The sequence below is a fragment of the Chiloscyllium punctatum genome, chromosome X, assembly GCF_047496795.1.
Source record: "Chiloscyllium punctatum isolate Juve2018m chromosome X, sChiPun1.3, whole genome shotgun sequence".
In the NCBI taxonomy this organism is placed as follows: domain Eukaryota; kingdom Metazoa; phylum Chordata; class Chondrichthyes; order Orectolobiformes; family Hemiscylliidae; genus Chiloscyllium; species Chiloscyllium punctatum.
In genome coordinates this window covers 8,919,314-8,937,720 of record NC_092791.1, presented here as the reverse complement: position 1 = coordinate 8,937,720, position 18,407 = coordinate 8,919,314, and the positions used below count along the sequence as shown (strand labels likewise).

Sequence of the window (18,407 nt, the reverse complement as noted above, 5' to 3'; positions counted from 1 at the left end):
GTTTGGTTAATGTGGTGCCATTATTTAAGAAAGGTGGTAAGGAAAAGCCAGGGAACAATAAACCGGTGCACTTCTAGCTAGTGACGTGGTCGAAGCATTTTGCCTCTTAAAAATAACAGCAGTTGGCAGTCCTGCCAAAGGATACGAGTTGTATCTGCTACTGGCTAAAGGATAAACTCTCTTTGAGGTGTTACGAAAGGCACTTATGATGCTACAAAGATCAGGCATCCTGTCACCAAGAGACCCAAACAAAACTTCAATTTATATGGATGAAGAGATTTGCTTTCTATGTTCTTATTAAAGTTTCACTAAAGATCTAACATGTCATAACACTTTACAATCAATAATTCCATGTGAACTTAGCAGTTTTTAAAAATTCACTTGTGTAATGTGAGCATCACTGGCTAGCCAGCATTTATTGCTTGTAACCCAAGGAGGGGATGTGAGCTCCTTCTTGAACCACTGCAATCCATGTGCTATAGATAGACCAACAATATCCTTTGGGGTGGGAATTCCAAGATTTTAACCCAGTGACAGTGAAGGAACAGTGAAATACTTTCAAGTCAGGATGGTGAGTGGCTTGGAGGGTAACATGTGGGTGGTAGTATTCCCATGTTGTCCATCTAGATAGGAGTTTCATGAATCAAGTTAATGATGTCCTTTATGGGATGAATTTTTGTCCAAATCTTCAAACTGCTGCTATTCAAATAACATCTGTTTTGAATATTCTTGAAGCACTGAGCAGAGACACAACAGCTCTGTTTAACACATGATTTGAAAGACACTATCTGCCAACATTGTAACACCCTAAGAAAAAGATCTTAGCTATTCACCCTATGCATGTCCATGATTTTGTAAACCTCCCTCAGGTTACTCCTCAGTCTCCAATGCTGCAGGAAAAAAAAGCCCCAGTCTATTCAGCTTCTCCACATAGCTCAAACTCTCCGATCCCAGCAACATCTTTTGTAAATCTCTCAAGTTTAACAACATCCTTTCCATAGAAGGGCAACCAGAATTCTGTGAACAGAAAGCAGAGTTAATGTTTCGGATCCAGTGATCCAAATACAGAACTGGATCCAAAACGTTAATTCTCCTTTCTCTCTATAGATGCTGGGTTTTTCCAGCAACTTCTGATTGTGTTTCTAATTTCCAACATCCGCACATCTTTGTTTTTTTTCTAAAACTTACAAACCAAGTCCTAAGCGTTTTCAATCATTAGGGTTTCGGCGATTATCTTAAAAGTTAAACAAATGCACAGCGATATGTCAAAAGCAATTACTGCAATCGGTTTGGTTCAAAGTCAGATGAACATTCGGGGTAATCTGTCAGAAAATGAACTATCGGCTGATGATTAATAGACCTGGAGAGACAGAAAACAGTTCACAGTGTATCCATCCACCTGTCTTACTGTGTCCGACCTGGGATTGCTTAATGGGAGGGTGAAGAGTTCAGTGAATAGAGAGGGGCAAACTCTGTCAATGAGAAGAGTTCGGGGGCGGCGCATGTCATTCACTTCCAATGGCATGCTCACACGTTGATTAACACGCCAGAAGTTTCTAGGCAGCAAGCAGGCACAGAACTGGCCGGCTCCTTCAACACGGCCTGCTTGTCACAAACTCAGAGGTTGCTTCAATCACTGTGAATGTTTTGTTGCCATTCTTTGGACCTGGGATGGACATTTCGGAATTGGGTATTCCCTCCCCGTGGCTCTCACACACAGAGACTACAGCTACACGCAATAAAGTTGTCTGCTCAGCCTACCTGGCCTTTGCTGCAGGAATTTCCCTTTAAGCTATCGGTCAAGCCTCTCCCTCACGCTCAGCAACCAGATGACGTACCTGCTCCCGCCCACCCCCGTCTGGCAACATCACTAAACGGGAAGCGGAAAGGCTGCCGCTGTGCGAGATTGATTGGCGTTATCCCCAGTCAATCACTGCCGAGCATGCTGCCCACGTCATCAATAGCAATAGCTGTAGGGCGGACTTTCACCGCTTTGCCTCCCGCGAACGCATTGTCGCGAGAAGTTGACGTTAACTCCATGATGATGAGGGGCAAAATCGCTGTCAATCACTAGTCGAGGAAAAACGCAATCGTAAGGTAGATGTAATTGAGAGTATTCGTAACTTGATTGCGTTTACTATCTGTGTAGATCTGTTCCGTACAAGAGACCTGGCAGACAGTTAATGTAGTTCAATACTTTTAAGCTCCATTCTCTGACAGTAAAAGCCAAGATTCCAATTATCTTCGAATTTATCAGTGCTAATTTTCTGTAAGGACATTCAGATGCCTCTGCATTAGAATAATTTTTAAATCCTCATTCTATTTAAATAATATTCAGCTGTTCTACCTGCCGAAAGTGCCTATCCTCACATTTACCTACATTATCCTCCAGCTGCCTTTCTTTTAACACTTGCCCAATTTATATCACAACAAAAAAACAAAGGTATGACTATGACTTGAAGAATGTTGCAATGCAGAGGAATCTGTCTGAGCTCATCCTCACTTTGAGCAACTTCTTTAACTCCTGTCACTTTCTTCATTTCAAAGGTGTCACTATGTGTACCAATTTGGGCCCCAGTTTGGCCTGTCTCTTGAGCAATGTGGGAGATTTGTTATTCCAGTCCTACTTAACCCCTCCCAATAACTTCCTGAAGTACATCGATAACATCATTGGTGCTGCTTCTCTCTGATATCTAATGTAGCTAGATGGACCTCATAGAATCAGTTCCCTGATTGGGGTTGTTAACCTGGTCCAATCAGGAGCTCTGGCTGACAGAGACCATACCTGGAATATTGTGTGCAGTTCTGGTCTCCAAATTTGAGGAAAGACATCTGGCTATTGAGGGAGTGCAGCGCAGGTTCACAAGGTCAATTCCTGGAATGGCAGGACTACCTTACGCTGAAAGACCGGAGTAACTGGGCTTGTATACCCTTGCGTTTAGAAGACTGAGAGGGGATCTGATTGAGACATATAAAATTATTAAAGGATTGGACACTCTGGAGGCAGGAATCATGTTCCGGCTGATGGGTGAGTGCCGAACCAGAGGACACAGCTTAAAAATACAAGGTAGACCATTTAGGACAGAGATGAGGAGAAACTTCTTCACCCAGAGAGTGTTGGCTGTGTGGAATGCTCTGCCCCAGAGGCCAGTGGAGGCTCAGTCTCAGGATTCATTCAAGAAAGAGTTGGATAGAGCTCTCAAGGACAGTGGAATCAAGGGTTATGGCGATAAGGCAGGAACAGGATACTGATTAAGGATGATCAGCCATGATCATATTGAATGGTGGTGCAGGCTCGAAGGGCAGAATGGCCTACTCCTGCACCTATTGTCTATTGTTTGGAGTTATTTCAGTGGCAACAAGAGAAAAGCATACTCCTGAAGAAATTCACTCACAACAGTCATCTTTGTGTTGGGGTAAACACATCTGGCATCCTGCTGTTATTTGGGAAACTTGACTCGTTCAAATGAAAATAAAAAACAGGAGGGTCCAATGTCCTTTCTCACTTTCTGAAAGCTGACTGAGGAAGCTGGATCAGTGTCAAAGACTTTCCACGTGTAAATAAAGTGTGACTTGGTAACAGGATACTGGTATCTGTATAGTTATTTCATCTGAAATTGGAAAAAAATGATCAATTTTGCCTCCAATTTCCATCCTTTTCTCACCTTCACCTGGTTCATCTCTGACTTCTCCCTTCCTTCCTTGACATCTCTGTTTCCGTTTCTGGGGATGTGATATGATGTTAATATACAGGACAAACCTACTGACTCCCATAGCTACTTTGCCTATATTTCCTCACACCCTGCTTCCTTGATGGACTCCATTCTATTCTCCCAGTTTCTCTGCTGTATTTGTTTTGATTATGCCACCTTCTACGGTGAGACTTCAAACATGGCTACATTGGTTTTTCTCAAACAAGGATTCCCTGCTACCGTGGTTGACAGGGCCCTCAGTCATGTTTAACCCATATCCTACTATACTACACTTTCCACTTCCCTCCCACAACAACAATAGAGTCCCCATGTCCTCACTTGTCACCCCACCAACCTCTGCATCTAAAGGATTGTAAGCTACCATTTTGCCATCTCCAGCAGGAAGCCACTGAATATGTACATATTCTCATCCCCTCCCTTCTGAGCATTCTGCCGGGACTGTTCCCTCTGAGACACTATGGTCCACTTTTTCTCCATTGCCAAAACTACCTTACACTCTCCATGGCACCTTCACATACAATTGCAAAAGGTGCAACACTTTCCCATTTACCTCCTCCCTCTAACTACCCAAGGCTCCAGACACAGCTTCCAGGTGAAGCAGTGATTTAGTTGCACTTCATTCAATCTAGTCCACTGTATTTGCTGCTCATTCTGTGGTCCCTTTGACAATGGGGAGCTCTATGCAAGCTGGAGAAACAATACCTCATCTTCCGCCTAGATACCTTATAAACATTAGGACTCTATATTCGGTTTCACAATTTCAGAGCGTGAGACCATCCTTGTTCATTACCCATTCTCGCATTCGATCCAGTATGTATTCCTTCCAACACATTTTCAACTATTCAAACTTGCTGTTCGCGCTGAATCAGCATTTATCTCTCTTCTTGATTGCCATCAGCAATCCCTTTGTTTCTCCTTTCTCTGAGCACCATCTCCATCTATTGGACTCACTCCTTTTCACCCAGCCACCATCATCAGCATAACTACCACCATTTCCCAGTTGCCTTCAGCTTTTGGCTCACTGGACTCTTGTCTTTTATCATCCGCTGATGCTGCAAGACCCATTGAGTTTCTTCAGCAATTTCTGTTTTCGTTTCAGATTTCCAACGTCTGCATTTCTTTTTTTGCATATTATTGCCCTCCTTATATTCCTAAGCGTTCTCTTTGTAGCCTCCTCAGAACTTGTTACTATCCTAGTATCCCTATAAAATTTGCTTTGATTCTACATAAAATCCCTACAGTGTGGAAGCAGGCCATTCAGCCCATTGAGTAAACACTAATCCTCCAAAGAATGCCCCACCTAGACCCAGCCCCCAACCCTAACCCTGTTATCCCACATTTACCATGTCTAATCCACTTAGCCTGCACATCTTTGGACTTGCTTGCACCATTGTTTGCAATGTAGTCAGTCCTTTCATCTGCATCATTACTATAGCTGAGGGTGCTAGCCCTGGTTCCCTGAAGTAGTCCAATTGTTAAAGTTTGGCAACTTGAAACTGACCTTTTAATCCCCACCCTCTTGTTCATTGACCAATTTCTTGAAGCAGTGCAAAAGTCAGCCTGTTGTATCGTTGACTGGATGAATAGTGTTTTATATTAGAGGAATGGGCTGCATTCGCCTATTTCTATTCTTGTGCTTTCTCAGCTTCAGCTGCTTCAGGCTTATGCATGTATTCTGAGGGACAACTTGGATGAGGAGGGTTTAACAGGAAATGCATGTAGGTTTCCTCCCACAATCCAAATTTGTGCAGGTTAGGTAGATTAGCCATAGTAAATGTGTTACAGGGATAGGTGGGGGTGCTGGGTCTGGGTGGGATTCTCTTTGGAGGCTAGTGCAGACCTTGGGCCAAATGACCTCTTTCCCGCATTATAGGGATTTTATGATGATTCTATGAAATTTGCGTAGGGATGAATTTTAAATGTGTGAAATTGCAATAGATAGGCTTAAAAACTAAAATAGCCTGGGCACTCAATAATATGCTAAGTGTAATGCTGTTAGCCTCCCTTCGAGCAGTCTGCAGGGGGAAGTGTGTGAATGCAGAGTGTCCCTGACGTGTTTTGTCACTCTGTTTGCTCTTGTAGTTGCACCAGTGTCATCAGCTGGTGATATTGTGGCATGCATGATGAACAAGGCTATATATTTTATGTGGTGTCACGAAGAATGAGCTGATAGATTGTGCTACTGCTGCAGCACTTACCATTGAGATAGCTAAGCCAGCAGCAAGTTGAAGTTCCTGGAAAAGCTTGACTGTCCTGGTCACCAGTCATGCAAGAGTTGGACAATTTTAGTTCAGCTTTTGGAGAAGCTGTGCGAGAAGGTACAGCCAAAGAACAAAAAAAAAGACAGTTTATGCAAAGCAATACAATGGACACTTAACTGAGTTGAAGGGTGTATTTTCAACTTTAATATATGAGGGGCAGATTTTCAATGAAAAGTAAGTGGTAGTTTGTGTCCTATTGTTGTTTGAATGATATAATGCTTGTGCACAACTTGTAGGATTGAATGAAGAAGTGTGGGTTTCAGGTTGCGGGAGGTACTCTAAATCTTCACAACTGCAAGGAGTTCCTCAATCTTAAGGCTATAAAATCTACCTGTCATTTTCTACCTGTCAAAAACAATGTCATGAACTGTAATAATTCTCTGTGTCTCTCCCCAAATATTAGGTGTGGTATCAGACTAGATAAACGAATAAAACAATGGTGTAATTTTGAGTGTTTGCCTACAATCATGAAGAGTTTAATTTTTTCTTTACTGTCCGGAAGAGAGCGTCTTGGCCAAACTAATTGACTTTAGCTAAATGTTGTTTGAAAGGAAGGAACCAAAAAGTGGCACATTGCACTGCGATCCACTGAAGCCATCTTCCAAACTAGCGAGTACAAGACTGCTCCTTCTGGGTCATCACTGCTGATATACTTTACTTTTTGTCTGCAGCCCTGGGCCATGGAAAGGACACAAAGATGCCTTTCTGTATCGTGTTAAAAATCACACAACACCAGGTTATAGTCCAACAGGTGTAATTGGAAGCACACTAGCTTTAGGAGCGACGCTCCTTCGTCAGGTGACCTGATGAAGGAGCCTTGCTCTGAAAGCTAGTGTGCTTCCAGTTAAACCTGTTGGACTATAACCTGGTGTTGTGTGATTTTTAACTTTGTACACCCCAGTCCAACACCGGCATCTCCAAATCATTTCTGTATCGTGTTGCACTTAACTGGTTAAAACAGAACTCAAAATCAACTTATCAGCCAATCACTTGACAGTTACTTACAGGGTTGCTGAAACCTCCGAAATGGATGGTCAGTGCAAGTTAAAGATCTTTCAAAATTATGCAAAAAAAAGCATTAAGAACAGAGTATGTGCAAAAGATGAGGTAATCGTTCTTTCTTAAAAAGAGCACCTTAGGTGTATGAAGTTCTCTCACGAGGAAAAGGACACTGAAAAAATCTTTAGAAAACTGGCAAGTCCCCTGGACCCTGATGGACTACATCCTGGGTCTTTTTAGGGCCAGCTGAGACAGTATTCATTGTAATTTTCCAAATTTCTCTCGATTTTGGGAAGATGTCATCAGATTGGAAAATAACAAGTGTAACTCCTCTTGTCAAGAAAGGAAGGGGACAGAAAGAAAACTATAGGGTGGTTAGCCAACATATGTCATTGTGAAAATATCAGAAACTATTATTAAGGAAATTATAGCAGGGTACTTAGCAAATCTTAACAAAGTCAAAAAGGAAATATATGTAAGGTTTAAGAAACTGAAATCAGCCAAGGCCCTTAAAGAAAGGAAGCAGGAAAGAACTTACAAAGAATTAGGAGGGCTAAAAGGAGCCATGAATTTTCCTTGGTAAGTAGGATTAAGGATAATCTCAAAGCAATTTATCCATATACTAGGAGCAAGAGGGTAGCAAGGGGAAGGGTAAGTCCAATCAAGGACAAAGGCAGGAATGTCTGCATGGAGCCAGAGGAAGTGGGCAAGGTCCTTAATGAATATTTTGTTTTGGTATTCACCAAGGAGGAGGACGTGGATGATGGTTAGATTAGGGAGGGACACGGTGATATTCTCGGGCATGTCAATCTTTAGAAGGAGGAGTTGATGGGTGTGTTAAAAAAACATTAAGGCAGATAAGTCCCCCAGGGCCTGATAGGATTTACAATGGGATACTGAGGGAGGCAAGGGAGGAGATTGCTGGGACCTTGACAGAGATCTTTGTATCCTCTTTAGCTACAAGTAAGGTCCCAGAAGACTAGAGAATAGTCAATGTTGTTTCTTTGTTTTAGAAGGGCAGCCAGGATCATCCAGGGAATTAGAGGCCGATGAGTTTCACATCAATGATAGGAAAATTATTGGAGAAGATTCTTGGGGACAGAATTTACTCACATTTGGAAAAGAATGAACTTATTAGGGATAGTCAGCATTACAGAATACTGAATGGCCTGGACAGAGTGGACATTGGGAAGATGTTCCCACTGGTAGGAGAGATTAGGATCCGAGGGCACAACCTTAGAGTAAAGGGAAGACCCTTTTAGAACAGAGACAAGGAGAAACTTCTTCAGCCAGAGACTTGTGAATCTATGGAATTCATTGACACAGAAGGCTGTGGAGGCCAAGCCATTGAGTATATTTAAGATGGAGATCGATAGCTTCTTGATTGTAAAGGGGATCGAGGGTTACGGGGAGAAAGCGGGAGAGTGGAGTTGAGAAATTTATCAGCCATGATTGAATGGCAGAGCAGACTCGATGGGCCGAATGGCCTAACGTCTGCTCCTATGTCTTATGGTCTTATGGCTTTATGCAGGGGAAATCTTGCCTCACAAACATGATTGAGTTTTTTAAGGACGTGACAAAGATGATTGATGAGGATAGGACAGTGAACATTGTCTACGTGAACTTTACTAAAGCATTTGATACGGGTCCCCCATGGTAGGCTGCCCAAATGATTAAGTCATGATCCACAGCAAACTGGTAAGTTGGATAAAAAATTGGCTTGATAATAGAAGACAGAAGTTAGCTTTGGAGGGGTGTTTTTCTGACTGCAGGTCTGTGACTAGTGGTGTTCCACAAGGATCAGCACTGGGGCCTCTGTTGTTTGTAATATATATAAATGATTTGGATGAAAATGTAGGTGGTCTGATTAGTAAGTTTGCAGATGACATGAAAATTGGTGGGGTTGTGGAGGGGGAGGTGTGGCATTGTTGGTCAAGGACGGTATTACAGTTGCAGAAAAGATGTTTGGGGACTCGTCAACTGAGGTAGTATGGGCTGAAGTTAGAAACAGGAAGGGAGAGGTCACCCTATTGGGAGTTTTCTATAGGCCTCCGAATAGTTCCAGAGGTGTAGAGGAAATGATAGCAAAGATGATTCTCGATAGGAGTGAGAGAGACAGGGTAGTTGTCATGGGGGACTTCAACTTTCCAAATATTGACTGGGAACACTATAGTACGAGTACTGTAGATGGGTCAGTTTTTGTCCAGTGTGTGCAGGAGGGCTTCCTGACACAGTATGTAGACAGGCCAACAAGGAGCGAGCCCACATTAGATTTGGTACTGGGTAATGAGCCCAGCCTGGCGTTAGACTTGGAAGTAGGTGAGCACTTTGGTGATAGCGATCACAATTCTGTTATGTTTACTTTAGTGATAGAAAGGGATAGGTGTATACCACTGGTCAAGAGTTACACCTGGGGGAAAGGCAATTACGATGCGATTAGGCAAGATTTAGGAAGCATAGGATGGGGAAGGAAACTGCAGGGGATGGGCACATTAGAAATGTGGAGCTTATTCAAGGAAAAGCTACTGCGTGTCCGAGATAAGTATGTACCTGTCAGGCAGGGAGGAAGCTGTAGAGCGCGGGAGCCGTGGTTTACGAAGGAAGTGGAATCTCTGGTCAAGAGGAAGGAGAAGGCTTATGTTAGGATGAGATGTGAAGGCTCAGTTAGGGCGCTTGAAGGTTACAAGGTATCCAGGAAAGACCTAAAGAGAGAGCTCAGAAGAGCCAGGAGGAGACATGAGAAGTTGTTGGTGGATAGGATCAGGGTAAACCCTAAGGCTTTCTGTAGGTATTTAAGGAATAAAATAATAAAATGACGAGAGTAAGATTAGGGCCAATCAAGGATAGTAGTGGGAAGTTGTGTGTGGAGTCAGAGGAGATAGGGGAAGTACTTAATACATACTTTTCAACAGTATTCACTCTAGTAAACGACAATGTTTTCAAGGAGATGACTGAGAGACAACTTACTAGACTAGGTGTGATTGAGGTTCGCAAGGAATTAGAAGGAGGTATTAGAAATCCTACAGAGTGTGAAAATAGATAAGTCCCCAGGGCCGGAAAGGATTTATCCTAGGATCCTCTGGGAAGCCAGGGAGGAGTTTACCGAGCCTTTGGCATTGATCTTTAAATCATCATTGACTTCAGGAATAGTGCCAGAAGACTGAAGGATAGGAAATGTGGTCCCCCTGTTCAAGAAGGGGAGTAGAGACAATCCTGGTAATTATAGACCAGTGAGCCTTACTTCAGTTGTTGGAAAAGGTTATAAGAGATAGGATTTATAATCATCTAGAAAAGAATAATTTGATTAGGGATGGTCAGCACGATTTTGTGAAGGTACGTCTTGCCTCACCAACCTTATTGAGTTCTTTGAGAAGGTGACCAAACAGGTAGATGAGAGTAAACCGGTTGACGTGGTGTATTTGGATTTCAGCAAGGCGTTCGATAAGGTTCCCCACAGTAGGCTATTGTACAAAATGCGGAGGAATGGGATTGTGGGAGATATAGCAGTTTGGATCAGTAATTGACTTGCTGAAAGAAGACAGAGGGTGGTGGTTGATGGGAAATGTTCATCCTGGAGTCCAGTTACCAGTGGTGTACCGCAAGGGTCGGTGTTGGGTCCACTTCTGTTCGTCATGTTTATAAACGACCTGGATGAGGGCGTAGAAGGGTGGGTTAGTAAATTTACAGACGACACTAAGGTCGGTGGAGTTGTGGATAGTGACGAAGGATGTTGTAGGTTACAGAGAGACATAGATAAGCTGCAGAGCTGGGCTGAGAGGTGGCAAATGGAGGTGTGAGGTGATTCACTTTGGTCGGAGTAACCAGAATGCAAAGTACTGGGCTAATGGTAAGATTCTTGGTAGTGTAGATGAGCAGAGAGATCTCGGTGTCCAGGTACACAGATCCTTGAAAGTTGCCACCCAGATTGACAGGGTTGTTAAGACAGCATACAGTGTTTTAGCTTTTATTAATAGAAGGATCGAGTTCCGGAACCATGAGGTTATGCTACAGCTGTACAAAACTCTGGTGCGGCCGCACTTGGAGTACTGTGTACAGTTCTGGTCACCGCATTATAAGGAGGATGGGGAAGCTTTGGAAAGGGTGCAGAGGAGATTTACTGGGATGTTGCCTGGTATGGAGGGGAGGTCTTACGAGGAAAGGCTGAGGGACTTCAGGCTGTTTTCATTAGAGAGAAGAATGTTGAGAGGTGACTTAATAGACACATATAAGATAATCAGAGGGTTAGATAGGGTGGATAGGGAGAGCCTTTTTCCAAGTATGGTGACGGCGAGCACGAGGGGGCATAGCTTTAAATTGAGGGGTGATAGATATCGGACAGAAGTCAGAGGTAGTTTCTTTATTCAGAGAGAGAATGCTTTGCCTGCAACGGTAGTAGATTCGTCAACTTTAAATATATTTAAGTCGTCATTGGACAAGCATATGGACGTACATGGAATAGTGTAGGTTAGATGGGCTTCAGATTGGTATGACAGGTCGGCACAACACCGAGAGCCGAAGGGCCTGTACTGCGCTGTAATGTTCTATGTTCTATATTCTATAGTGAGGAAGGTTGTCAAATGATAGAACAGGATAGAGGTCAGATCGAAACTTAGGCAAATGGGGTTTAATCTAGACAAGTGTGGAGTGATGCATTTTTGTGAAGTCAAATGCAAGAGGAAAGTATACAGTGAATGACAGGAGAATTGATATACAGAGAGATCTTGGCGTCCAAGTTGATAGCTCACTGAAAATAGCAAAGCAAGTGGATGTTTTAATTATATACGGGCATCACTGCCACAATTTCTTGCCCATATTTCATTGTCCAGAGGGCAGCTAAGAGTCAACCACATTGCTCTGAGCCTGGAGTCACATGTAGGCCCAATCAGGTAAGGGGGATGGCAGTTTCCTTCCCTAAAAAGCATGAGTGAACCATGTGGGCTTTTCCTGACAATCGGCAATGGATTTGTGGTTATCATTAGACTCTTGATTCCAAATTTTTATTGAAACCAAGTTTTACCATCTGTTATGGTGGGATTCAAACCTGGGTCTCTGGATTAACATTCCAACGATAATGCCAGTTGGGTGTTGCCTCCCGAGAGGGTGGTAAAGGAAGTATATGGTATGCTTTTCTTCATCGGTCGGGGCATTGTGAATAAAAATTGGCAAGTCATTGTTGCCACTGTATAAAATTTCAATTAAGCTACATTTGGAGTATTGTGTGCAGTTCTGGTCACCACACTATAGGAAAGATGTCGAGGCTTTAGAAAGGGTGGAAAAGAGGATGTGCCTAAATTAGTTTGGACAAAGTTGGATTGTTTTCACTGGAGCATCAGAGGCTGAGGGGTGACCTGAAAGAAGTATATAAAATTATGAGAGTCATGGATAGGGTGGACAGTCAAAGTCTGTTTCCCAGAGTAGGAATATCAAATTTTAGGGGACAGAGGTTTAAGGTGAGAGGGGAAAAGTTTAAAGGAGATGTGCAAGGCATGTTTTTTTACACAGAGGGTTGTAGGTGCCTGGAACACTCTGCCAGGGGATTGGTAGAAGGAGATTCAATAGCAAAGTTCAAGAAGCATTTAGATAAACACATAAACAGCAGGGAGCAGAGGGATACAGACTATGTGTAGGCAGATCCGATTAATTTAAAATGGCAGACATAGAACATAGAACAGTACAGGCCCTTCAGCCCACGATGTTGTCCCGAGCATTTATCTTAATCTAAGATCAACCCAACCTACACACCCCTCAATTTACTGCCGTCCATGTGCTTGTCCAGCAGTCCCTAATGTCTCTGACTCTACTACCACAGCTGGCAGTGCAATCCACGCACCCACCACTCTCTGCAGAAAGAATCTACCTCTGACATCTCCCCTATACCTTCCTCCAATCACCTTAAAATTATGACTTCTCTGGGGAAATATCTCTGGCTATCTACTCTATCTATGCTTCACGTTACCTTGTACACCTCTGTCAAGTCACCTCTCTTCCTCCTTCTCTCCAATCCCCCTGTTAATGAAAGCCAAAACACCAAATGCCTTCTTAATACGCCTAGCAACTTGGGTAGCAACCTTGAAGGATCTATGTATGTGGATCCCAAGATTCCGCTGTTCCTCCACACTGTCAAGAATCCTATCTTTAACCCTGTATTCAGCATTCAAATTCGACCTTCCAAAATTAATCCGTTCACATTTCTCCAAGTTGAACGTCATCTGCCATTTCTCAGCCTAGCTCTGCATCCTGTCAATGTCTTGTTGTAGCCTGAAACAGCCCTCGACACTATCTTCAACTCCACCAACCTTTGTGTCATCAGCAAAGTTACTAACCCACCCCTCTACTTCTTCATCCCAGAGGCCCAAGAACAGATCCCTGCAGGACACAACTGGACACCGACCTCCAGGCGGAATACTTTCCATTCACTGCCGCTCACTGTCTTCCTTTGGTCAGCCAATTCTGTTTCTAGACAGCCAGATTTCCCTGTATCCCATACCTCCTAACTTTCTGAATGAGCGTACTGTGAGGAACCTTATTAAATGCCTTACTGAAATCCATATACACCACATCCACTACTTGATCTTCGTCAACTTGTCTCATCACATCCTCAAAGAACTCAATAAGGCTTGTGAGGCATGACCTGCCCCTCACAGAGCCATGCTGACTATCGTTAATCAAACTATGTTTTTCCAAATACTCATAGATCCGATCTTTCAGAATCCTTTCTAGTACCTTGCTTACCACAAACATAAGAGTAATTGGTCTGTAATTAGGGTTTCCCTATGCCCTTTCTTGAACAGAGGAACAACACTCACCTCCCTCCAATCTGCTGGTACTACTCCTGTGGAGATAGAGAATGCAGAGATCATCGCCAGAGACACAGCAATCTCATTCCTCGCTTCCCAAAGTAACCTTAGATATATCTGGTCCAAGGGGACTTATCTATCTTGATGCTTCCCAGAATTTCCAGCATATCCAATTCCTTAATATCAATCTGTTCGAGCCTATTAACCTGGTTCACAGTGTTCCCACTATCAACAAGGTCCCTCTCTCTAGTGAATACTGAAACAAAAAACTCATATAGGACCTTCCTTACCTCTTCAGACTCCAGGCACATGTTCCCTCCACTATCCCTGATTGGCCCTGCCCTCTCTCTGATCATTCTCTTATTTCTCATGTTAGTGTAGAATGCCTTTGGGTTTTCCCTAATCCTTCCCGCCAAGACTTTTTCGTGCCCCCTCCTAGCTCTCCTCAGTCCATTGTTGAGTTCTTGCCGAGCTACCCTGTCATCCTGTAAAGCTGTGCCAGATCCTTGCTTCCACAACCTTAACTAAGCTTCCTTCTTCCTTTTGACGAGAAGCTCCTCTGCTCTTGTCATCCAAAGCTCCTTCACCTTACCATTCCTTGCCTGTCTCAGTGGGACAAAGTTATCCAACACTCGCAACAAGTCCTCCTTAAAAATCCTCCACGTTTCTGTTGTGCCTTTCCTGTGGAACAATTGTTCCCAATTTATACTCCACAGCTCCTGTCTAACAGCAGTATAATTTTCCCTCCCCCAATTAAATACCTTCCCATACTGTCTGTCCCTATCCCATACTGTTGTGGTCACTGTCACCAAAATGCTGTCCAACCGAGAGATCTGACACCTGGCCTGGCTCATTGCCTTGCACCAAATCCAATGTGGCCTCCCCCCAAGTTGGCCTATCTACATATTGAGTCAGGAATCCCTCCTGGACACACCTGACAAAATCGGCTCCATCCAGACCATCTGCACTAAGGAGGTTCCAGTCAATATTGGGGAAATTGAAGTCACCCGTAATAACCACTCTGTTACATTCCAAGATCTGCTGTCCAATCTGTACTTCCATCTCTCTGCTGCCCTTGACGGGTCTATAGAAAACACCCAATAAAGTGACTGCTCCTTTCCCGTTACTGACTTCCACCTATACTGACTTAGTAGACAAACCCTCCTCAATAACCTCCTTTTCTGCAGCTGTGATGCACTCTCTAATTAACAATGCTACTCCCCCTCCTCTTTTGCAGCCCCCCCCGGCCAGTTCTTTTTAAAAGATCTCAACCTTGGAACATCCAGCAACCATTCCTGCCCCTGTGCCATGTTTTCGTTGTGGCCACAATACTAATTCCAGGTACTGATCTAAGTTCATCACTCTTATTCCTGACACTCCTTGCATTGAAACAGACACACTTTAACCCATCTCTTTGCCCTATCGACTGTGTAAATAGTTGATAGGAAGAGAACTTCGAAGGAGAAGTTGTTGAGGGTAAGGACCAGTTTCGACAATCGAATGAGTGAGTCAGTGGAGAGGGACTGGTTAGGCCACGGGAGAGGAAGAAACATAAGGCTTGTAGGCCTTCTCCATGGGGAATACATGTGTATTGGGACGGGATATCCATGGTACAGTCACAACATAACCTCCCTGCTTTTAAACTCTGTCCCTTGAGCAATGAAGGACAAAATTCCATTCACCTTCCTCGTCACTTGTACCTGCAGACCAACCTTCTGTGATTCATGCACAAGGACACCCAGGTCCCTCTGCATAGCAGCATGCTACAACTTTTTACCATTCAAATAACAATCGTTTTTATTGTTACTCCCACCAAAATGGATGACTTCACGTTTATTGACATTGTATTCAATCTGCCAGACCTTTGCCCCCTCATTCAATGTATCTATATTCCTCTGCAAAGTTTCACAATCCCCTGCACACTTTGCTCTGCCACTCACCTTAGTATCATCTACAAACGTTGACACACAACACTTGGTCCCCAACTCCAAATCATCTACTACATAAATGAGGAATAATTGAGGTCCCAACACCGATCCCTGAGGCACACCACTAGTCACTCATTGCCAGCCAGAATAGCACTCATTTATCCCCACTCTTTGCTTCCTGTTAGTCTACCAATCCTCTATCCATGCTAATACTTTACCCTAACACCATGCATCCTTACCTTATGCAGCAGCCTCCTGTGCAGCACCTTCTCAAGGGCCTTTTGGAAATCTAGGGACACCACATCCACTGGGTTCCCTTTGTCAACCTTGCTCGTAATGCCTTCATAATATTCCAAAAGATTTATTAATCATGACCTGCCCTTCATGAACCCATTGCTGTGTCTGCCCAATGGGACAATTTCTATTGAGATGCCCTGCTACTTCTTCCTTGATAAAAGACTCAAGCCTTTTTCCTACGACAGAGGTTAAGCTAACCGATCGATAATTCACCATCTTTTGTCTGCCTCCCTTTTTAAACAGTGGCGTCACATTTGCTGCTTTCCAATCTGCTGAGACTGCCCCAGAGCCCAGCAAATTTTGGAAAATTACCACCAGTGCACTTGCTATTTCTCCCACCATCTCTTTTAGTACTCTGGGATGCATTCCATCAGGGCCAGGAGATTTGTCTATCCTTAGCTCCATTAGCTTGCCCAACACTCCCTCTTCCATAATAATGATTGTTACCAGGTCCTCACCTACCATAGTCTGTTTGTCAATTACTGACATGTTATTAGTGTCCTCCACAGTGAAGACCAATACAAAATACCTATCCAATGCCGTGCCAACATTTGCTTTAGCCACTCTTTTCCATTTTATCTATTTATAGTAGCTGTTTGTATATTCTGTGCTAGGTTTTTCTCATGTTCTATCTTACTTTTCTTAATAGCTCTGTTTGTTGCTTTCTGTTGACCTTTAAAATTTTCCCAATCTTCTAGTTTCATGCTGTTTTTGGCAACTTTTTAATGCCTTCTCTTTCACTTTGATAGCCTTCCATATTTCCTTAGACACCCATGGCAGATTACTCCTTTTCTTACACTCCTTCCTTTTCCCTGGAATATACTTTTGCTGAGCACATTGCAAAATTGCTTTGAAAGTCCTCCACTGCTCGTTAACTGTCCCACCATAAAACCTTTGTTTCCAGTTTACTTTAGCCAAGTCCTCCCTTGTTTAAGCACAGGACCCCTGGTATTGGATTTTATCTTCACACTCTCCATCTGTATTCTAAATTCAACCATACTGTGATCACCCGTTACTGTGAGGTCATTAATTATTCCTGTCTCATTACACAGGACCAGATCTAGGATAGCTTGCTCCCTCGTCAGTTCCATACTGTTCATGAAAACTATCATGGATACACACAACAAACCCCTCCTCAAGGCTACCCTGACCAAACTGGTTCAACCAATGTGTAGATTAAAATCCCTCAGGATAATAGCCGTACCATTTTTACAGGCATTACTTATTTTCATTGTTTACTGCCCGCCCCAATGTGATTTTATTATTTGGTGGCCTATGGACTACGCTTATTAGTGACTTTTTCTTCTTAGAATTTCTAATTTTCACCCAGATGCATTCAACCTAATTCTCCATCGAACCTATAGAACTGCCCTCATGCCATCCTTGAATTTCAGAGCTGCACCACCTCCCTTACTTTCCTGTCTGTCCTTCTGAGTAGTCTGGTACCCCTGGATATTTAACTGCCAGTCATGACCATCTGAACCATGTCTCTGTGATGGCCATTAGTCAAAATTTTAAACTTTCCAGACAATTCCCACAAAAGTCTACACGTCAGGACTTCCACAGAGTCCCAATGTGCATCTTTCATCATACATCCAGTCACTGATGACCTGGAGATCGTAAGCGTTTTTAATATACTTGGGCAAAAATGCAAATCTTTATGCCTGTTCCAACACAATGTAAAAGAAACTGTTTGAGGGATGGACAGTCTAGTTTACAGCTGAGATCCTGAGTCCTTATTGTCTGGGGACCCAGTGGATGTGGTGCAAGGTTTTGGGACAGAACAGAACGGCTGGATAAACCCCTGGAAACAGAGGTGAACAACTAGAGGTTGTTGCTTATGTGGGATCCAATGACACAGGGAGGGACAGCTTGGAGGATTTGTTGGATTGGTTTCAGGAGCTGTGAAGTGCGTTGAAATGCAACCTCCAGTTAGTAATCTCAGAAATACTACCTGTGCCACAAGCTTCATCATTTAGGCAAAGGCAAATCGGGGGGTAAATGGTGATGGAATAGGGCTTCTGTGCCTGGGGCTTGTCCGCTCTATCTGCTTTTATTTTCATTTCTTTTGTTTTTTTTCTCTTTCTCATTTTTTTTCCTCTTCTATTCCATTTAACTTATCTCTCAATGTGTCTGTTGATAGAGTTCCGCTTGGAATTCCTAGAAGCATGGTTATACCCCATCTACCACCCCCTGAGAAAAAGAACAGGAAATGACATCACCCAACCCAAAGAAACCCAAACATATAAATAGAAAGTGGGAATCAGGGGCAGTGCTTCGCCTGGAGGCCCACTGAAGATGTTACCTAGTAGGGTGACAAAACGTCTGGAAATGAACCCTCCAGCTCAGCGAGCAAACCCACATCCATTGGATACTTTCTTTATTGTACTGCCTTTATATTCTATGTGTAGG

At 43.3% G+C, this 18,407-nt stretch overlaps 1 protein-coding gene across 4 annotated transcripts in view; it reads right to left on the bottom strand.

Moving 5' to 3' along the window:
- Positions 1-18,407, bottom strand: part of spryd3 (SPRY domain containing 3) — a 371,797-nt gene that overhangs the window by 349,975 nt on the left and 3,415 nt on the right. For 2 of the 4 annotated variants that reach the window (XM_072567351.1, XM_072567354.1), the window contains exon 1: positions 1,762-1,867. The exons of 1 other annotated variant lie outside the window; for it this stretch is intronic. The gene's annotated coding sequence lies outside the window, so the exon portion shown is untranslated. Of the gene's footprint in view, positions 1-1,399; positions 1,421-1,761; positions 1,868-18,407 lie in introns of those variants that run through there. One more of the 4 variants, XM_072567353.1, reaches the window with a different exon arrangement.